Source organism: Artemia sp. Qi Xiang Cuo, chromosome 8 (assembly GCF_049724085.1).
Source record: "Artemia sp. Qi Xiang Cuo chromosome 8, ASM4972408v1, whole genome shotgun sequence".
NCBI lineage: Eukaryota > Metazoa > Arthropoda > Branchiopoda > Anostraca > Artemiidae > Artemia > Artemia sp. Qi Xiang Cuo.
Window position 1 is genome coordinate 17,072,937 of NC_142801.1, and position 7,817 is coordinate 17,080,753.

Here is a 7,817-nt window from a genome sequence, read left to right on the forward strand (position 1 = left end):
TCCTGTTTCGGGGGAGTTAAAAGATTCTTGGGAACTCTGGGAGGAGTCAAATATTTGTGGATAGTGTCTCCATTGCTTGAATACCATATCTTCCGGGGGGTGAGGTACATTTCGTAGCATGGTCTGTTTCCAGGAGTGAGATTCCTTGGGTTTTACTTTGGATACCGTTATGTGATGGTATTGTCCCAGGTTTTTATCTTCGGGATATTCCTGGGTCCAAGGCAAGGTACTTTGCCTTGTTTTTATCGGATAATTTATAATGTCCATGGCTTCTCTCAAACTTTTTTTATTTCCTTTATTTGTATCCCTGGATGGAGTCTTCCTTATTTTTTCCCCCGGTGTTTCCATAGCTCTGTTTAATTCATCCTGTAACGATAGGGGTCTTTCTATCGGGGTTGCTGGGGATACCATGTCATCAGGAAATCTTTTGGGGGGACATGGGGTTGAAATTCTATCGGGGAAAAATTGGGTCTTTGGGGACAACGTATAATCTAATTCTTCCTCCGAGCTTTCTGATGATGAACTTTCTGGACCTTTTGGGGTTCTTGCTGGTATGGGTATTAAGGGTTTTCTTTTAGGGATGACTAGGTTTTTCATGGCTAGAGATTCTTCAAAATCTTCTTCGTCGCTAGGGTTTTCAAAGTAGTTTTGTTTGAAATTGAAGGGTTTTAATTCGGATAGCCTCGACTTAGGAAATTCGTTTTCCGCGTTTGATGAATCTGACGATGAGGGTTTGGGCACCCACTTAACTGGATACTTGGCTTCTTTTATGCGGCTAGAATGTGCCTTATTTGTTCTTCCGTTATCTGGGTTTATCATTTTAAAAGTAAAATCATTGTCGTATTTTTTGATTATTCTGTAGGGTCCTGAATATTTATTGGAAAGTTTTTTGCCTTCTAGCTTTGTCTCATTTTGTAGATATATACAATCGCCTACCTTAAAAGTTATATTCCCTTTAATTATAGACTCGTTTTTCAGCTCTTGGTTCATCTTACATTTTTCTTACTCTTGTCTAACCATTGTATAGGTTTTTCTCATCCTATTTATAAAATCCTGCTTATAGTCCTCGGTATTATTGTAATACTGTCGGGATTCTATTATCTCTTGATAAGGTATTTGAAAATCACGTCCGAATAAAAGAAAAAATGGACTTTCTTTAGCCGTTTCTCAGTAAGCAGCATTAATTACATTAGTTAAGTAAGGCAGATATAGATACCAATCGTTTCGGTTGTCCTTTGTATAAATACTCAAAACATTGGAAAATATTTTGAGCCTATTTTCTATTTTTCCATTAGCTTGGGGATGGTAGGGAGAGGTTAATAATTTTTCGATTTTAAGGAAACTCATTAAATCTTTTGTTACTTTAGAAACGAAGTTAGTTCCATTGTCACTAATAACCTGGTGAGGAACACCAAATTTTAAAAATATTTTTGCTAACGGTTTAATTGTTGCATATGCGCCTTGATTTTCCAATGCTTTGGCAAAAGTGAAGCCGGTAAAATGGTCTATTACTGAGAGAACGCAAGTATGACCTCTATTAGAAACAGGTAATCCTCCATTCGTACCATATAAGTCAAATGAAACGATATCGAAAGGAAATCTCGCTACTGGTACTCTTTCCATGGGGGGATTGGGGTACGTTTGGGGATTTTGCCTTAAATTACACGCTTCACATGTACTTATGAAATCTTTAAGCTTTGTTAACGCTGATGGTATATAAAAATATTGTTTTAACTTGTGAAAGGTTTTAGCTACTCCTAAATGTCCACCTATCTCAGAATGGAAGTACTCAAAGGCAGGTATTATTAAGCTTTGGGGTAGTACTGGAATTATTAAAGTTTGATTTCTACTTGTTTCGCCTTTTACTATCCTGCAAAGGATTTCTTCGTCCAAATCGTAATAAAAATTGTCTATTTCCCGCTTCAGGGCTTTGAACTTATCTGGGAGATTATCCGAATTCACAAAATAATTAATGAGAGTCCAACATATTTCATCCTTAACTTGGTTTCTTTTAATATTAGCTAGGGATAGGGGGCTACGAGTAATTTCGTCTTCTTCTATTAGGATTTTAGGTTTATTCTTCTTGTGTTTTCGTTTACTGGGATTAATGGCACTTATTTGTTTATTTTCATTTTCTGAGGAGTTATTCTCAGGGTATCTACTCAGGAAATCGCAGGGGGCATTCTGTTTACCGGTCACATGTTCGAATTCGTAATCCAGATCTTGGATTTTCATTATCCATCTCGCTAAAATTCCAGTTGGATTTTTGAATGTGCTTAGGTACTGTAAGCTTTTATGGTCCGAACGCAAACTTAAATTTTCGATCCATTAAATAATGTTTAAATTTATCTAAATGGTAAATTATAGAAAGTAATTCCAAATTCGTTGCTGAATAACTTCTTTCACCTTTGGTTAAAGTTCTGCTTGAATAGCATATGACTTTCTCTATATACCGAGGGGGTTCCTGTAGGGGTTCGGGGTGGTTTTCCACGGGGATTAATTGGGAAAGGATTGCACCGATGCCTAGACCTGAAGCATCAGTGGTAACCACAAATATTCCTTTTTCAAAGTCTGGTAACGCTAATATTGGTTCAGAAGTAAGAGCTTTTTTTAGAGTTTCCAAGGAAGTTTGAGCTTCCTGCGATCAGGTAATACTTTGGGAAGTCCCTTTAGTTAGATCTGTTAGGGGTTTTGCGATTTGTGCATAGTTGCGTATAAATTTTCTAAAATAACTGGTTAAACCAATGATTGCTCACAATTGTTTCATAGTTTTCGGAGGTTTTAGATTTTCTACACATTTTATTTTCTCAGGGTCCGGTGATATTTGACCTTGTGTCACTATCATTCCCAAGAATTTTATTTCGGATTGAAGTAGATTTACTTTTTCAGGTCTACATTTTAGATTACATTCTCTGAATTTTTCGAAAACTTTGGCTAATGTGTTTATATGGTCCTCTGGGGTTTCTTCTACATAGATCACATCATCCACAAAATGGATAATGTTTTGGATGCCTCGTAATAAGTGTAACAGAGGCCTAGATAATGCACTTGGACTAGTTTTGAGTCCAAATGGTACTCTCAAATACTCATAAGAGCCACATTCTTTTGTTGAAAAACCCGTTTTATAAACGTCATTATCTGCTATCTTGACCTGATGATAACCTTGCGTGAGGTCAAGAGATGTAAAAAATTTATTTTTGGTTGAAATGGAGTCTAGGATTTCATCAACTCGGGGCAGGGGAAATTGGTCACTTTTTACCTGCTTATTTAAGGCTCTATAATCTACTACAAGTCTAAGGTCCTTGTTCTTTTTTGGTACGAGTATAACAGGGACTGAATACGGGCTTATACTTGGCCGTATAATATTGTTTCTTTCTAATTCGCGGATTTTATTTTTTAACCAATCTTTATAGGGGTAAGGGATGCGATAGGGCTGTTTAGCTACAGGCAACCCTGTAGTTTGGATAGAATGTTCATAGAACGGTATCAATCCAATATCTTCTTCGCATGTAGAAAATATATCTCTAAAATCCGAGAGCAATTCACAAAATTTTTCTTTTAATTGCGTATCCTGGATATGATCTAATTTAAATTTTTCCAAAAACTGGGGTCTTGTTACGGGGTACCTATTCTATGGATTCGTAACACCAATGCTATTAACTGAGCTTTCCTTGGAGTTTTTCCATTTGTTTAGCTCGTGCTCAGAAATAACTTGTATTTCAACGAGGCATGTTCCCTTTTTTAATGTAATCATATCGTTTTCATGTGTGTTAGTCAAGCAAATAAAACCTTCTCCTTTCTCGTATAAAATTATCTGTTCTTCACAAAAAAGATTTTCTGGGATTTCTTTACACGGGGATGCAAACCAAATTTCGGAATTGTCGTTTACGGGAGTAACCATTTGAGAAATTTGAACTCTTTGCATTGTTTTTGGGGGGATTTTTGTTTTACGTACCGTAAATCCATAATATTTTTCTTCCGAGTTATTTTTTATTAAATTAAGATTGGCGCTTGGTTGCGTCAAGTCTTCCGCTTTTGGGATTGGTAGTAAGGGTAAATCCAAGTCCTTTCCTATTACAATAGTACTTAGATTTATTATTTCATTCCATAATTCAGCTATTTTCTTTATTTCTGTTTGTCTATACTCCTGCATTTTTCCTATTTTTGCTTTTACTGACTCGATCCATTTGCTGCTTGATTTTCTCCCACAAGACGAGACATAGGGTACAAAAGATTTTTTCCTATTCACTGTTGCTTCCCCTCTTTCCACGCGTTGGAGAATAGGATCGTATGGATACACAAGTCTGTTGTTTGCTGTATCTAATAATACTTTATTAGATTTTAGAAAATTAGCACCGATTATAGCCTCATATGGGAAATTCTTGCATATTATGAAGTTTGTAGGGAATATTTTATTATCTTTCGTCGCATCTAAACATATCGAGCCTATAGCTTTCAGCCTGTGGCCTGTGACGCTTGTTAAACTGGGAATATTGAAGTTTTTCCGTCGCTTAATATATACTGGTATTTAGTAAATAAGTTCGAATTTATTATGTTAACTGATGCCCCGGAGTCTATTAATGCTTTGAAATTAATACTTGCAACACTAAATTATTTAATATAGGTAATATATCATTATTATCACTTAAGGAAGGTACAATTACTGGACGAGACCTATAAGGAATACTGGTCTCCTGGGTACCGGTTAATTTTCTTAGGGGCCTAATTCGTTTACTTGTGCATTTAATTGATAAGTGGGTGTTTGACATTGGGGTTCGGAGGGAAGTGAACTGGGTTCACTAGCAATTGGAGTTCCGAGTTGATTGACATTTGATTGTCTTGGTTGCCACGTATTATTGCGTGGGTTAAAATTTCTTGTGCCGACGGCTCGCGGCATTTGATTGTTTTCTATTGACGAAAAATTTCTTTCGTTTCCCGAAAAATATCTTTCATTTCCCGTCGGGAAAAATATCCTCTGTTATCGCTCGTATTCCTGTTAAATCTAGTCGGATACACTGTCCTTGAATTAAATTGGTACGTGTTTTGTCGCGTATTTGGGTTGGGGAACCGATAATTATTTTGTCCTTTGAGGGAAGGATTTGAATAGGATTGGGGAGGCGTATATTGGGAAGAATTTGAATACGCAAATCCTTGTTGGTACGGGTTGCGGAACGATGGGGGACGTGGGGGGTTATTTCTATAACTTCCTGACCCATTGGCCTTTAAGTTTGTTCTCCCGAACAAACGGTTATTAAAACTGGGGGTTGTTCGTGTATAGTTGATTCTCGTCCGGCATTCCCTGGCAATATGTCCTTGTTTATTACATGCATAGCATATAACTGGGGGGTTGTTTACATAGTTTGTCGTGTTCGTGGGTACAAAACGCACCGTTCTTTGCCTGGTGGGGGTTGGAGATCTATTTTGGTTCGGTTTGGGTGAATTGTCTCTTGAAAAGAATCCTGGGGAAATTGCTCGTGATCGTCCCGGAGTTGAATTTTCTACATTATTTATTCTTGACTTATTGTGGTTTGCCACAATTGAGTCAATTTCCATCATTTTCTCTACTTCCTGGACTGCTAGCTCTAATTTTCGAATATTTTTTGATATTAATATTCGATACAGTTTGGGGCTCAATCTTTGCATGAAAGCAATTAACACAATTTTATTACATAAAGGACCAACTTCTCTCCCGTATTTAGCCTCAATGGATACCATTATCTTGTGTAGGTATTCTCTAATATCTTGGCCTTCATTAAAACATACAGTTCCGTGCTTTAATTTGTGTGTTGAACTAGTTTCAACAAATCTTTCTTGGAACGCTTTTAGCAGTTTTTCTATTGAGTTTACTGGAAGGTTGTTATCTTCCCCTATTGTATTTTCTATTTGTTTTAAGAATGTTAGTGCTTGTCCCTTAAGTCTCATCAACAACATGTCTACTAATGATTTTAAGTCTGTTTGAGTTACTTCTACGAATTAGTTTAATTGGATAATAAATTTATCTACATCTGAATCACCGTTATATGAGGGAAGCGATTTTGAAATTTCCACTGTTTTGGCAATGAGTTTTTGCTTTAACAATTGTTCGTTTTGATCTAACGACATTTTGGTTTTTTCTTCAAAATAAATTAAAATCCGGCACTGGTTTTATCTTTTTTTATATAACTCAAATTTGGTTTGTTTAAATTTGATTTTTGTTATTATTTTAAGGCGACTTAGGCTTAAAAATATTGCACTCCAAAGTATGTGCAAAATTTAGCACATTCGAAGCATGCAGGAATGATGGGACTTTAAAGCATGCACATAATATGGCACTTCCCCTATGCGTAGTATTTCTGAATAATCTTTTTTTTGAAATATTGTCCTTGTGTTTTGCTCCTTTAAACCGGACCGCGCCGATTCTAATGGGGGGGGTTTCGAATTCTAATGGGAATATCAATAAAAGGTTATTTGTTCTTATATTTTCTGATCTTTCCTCATATGGAAATTTCAATTAATTAATTCAATGGGGAAATTTAGTTAAACTCTTAGTTGACGGTTTACGAGTAGCTTACCTGAATGGAGGCGGAACTTCATGTGTGGGGAGCTTAAATTAACGGTTCAACTGGGGAGCTTGCATTAATGACCATATTGAGTCGAAACCAGATTGAAAGGTTTCAGGTTCCCTTGAGTGTGAGTAGAGCCGCAAGGACAAACCATTTTGAGAATTGCTAGCATAGAGAGAATAAAATAAGAAAGTAATGTGTTAATTGTTACTTACATGATCGGAATAGAGCTTGATGGTAATATCAGAAACACTAGCAGTAAATGACACTGAGATAAATTGTTAATTGTGTCAATACAAATAATGTTCAATAAGACTGTTTCTGTATCACGTAAAAGTTATAGTAAGCATAAAAATGACTGGCTCTAATCTCATTCTAAACTCATAAAAAGACTTCTCTAAGACTGAAAATAAGACTGCAAAAAGAGACTCGAATAAGACTCTCCAAGACTGAAATAAGACTGGCGCAAAATTGCTAAGTTCTAGCTATCTACTTTTCCCAATTTCGCCAGAGGTTACGTTCGGGAGTCACTAACAACTATATTTTACAAATTCTATTGATTCTATTATATGACCTATATTACTATTGGGTAATGATAAACCAATGAGCAACTTGGGTTTAATTAAGATTGATGAATTTTAAGATATCACTTTGGAATTCTTCAGACCAAACAAAGTTTTATACTGTATCCTTTTGCTTGTAAGGTGTCACGTAGTTCCTGGAAGGCTGATGATTTATTTATGTGAAAATTGTTAAAGAACAATACGATTTGATTACATTGAGATATTTGTTCTGATATTTTCAGTACGAAAAGTTTTACACTGTAGCTTTTCGCTAATGAGCTTTTTAATTACATTGAGATACACAGTTCTTTTTCAGAACGATGCAATTAAATTATAAAAAATATTCTGTATTTCGAGTGACTATATTTTTTTGTGTAATAAATTCTACCATCTCTTGATGGTTAGGGATTTCGAACTCTAAGGATTTAAATTACATTGTTTGTTACCTTTCATGTGAAACTTGGTCTAATTGATATTTATTGTATAAACTGATGGCGCGAAGACGGATTTATTTGTTTAATTTTCTGTGGGAAAGGTTCTTACAATATATATCTGAATTAGATACATTTTTTTCACTATGATAAATTGGACGCTTGAGGCTTGCTCGACCTGTAGGCTACTTGAGTTTTTCAGGTTCATATTTTGGGTAATTTTATTTTTTTTATCTGAGTAACTTTAATTGGAAAATTTTGAGGTTTTTGAAAATTGATCC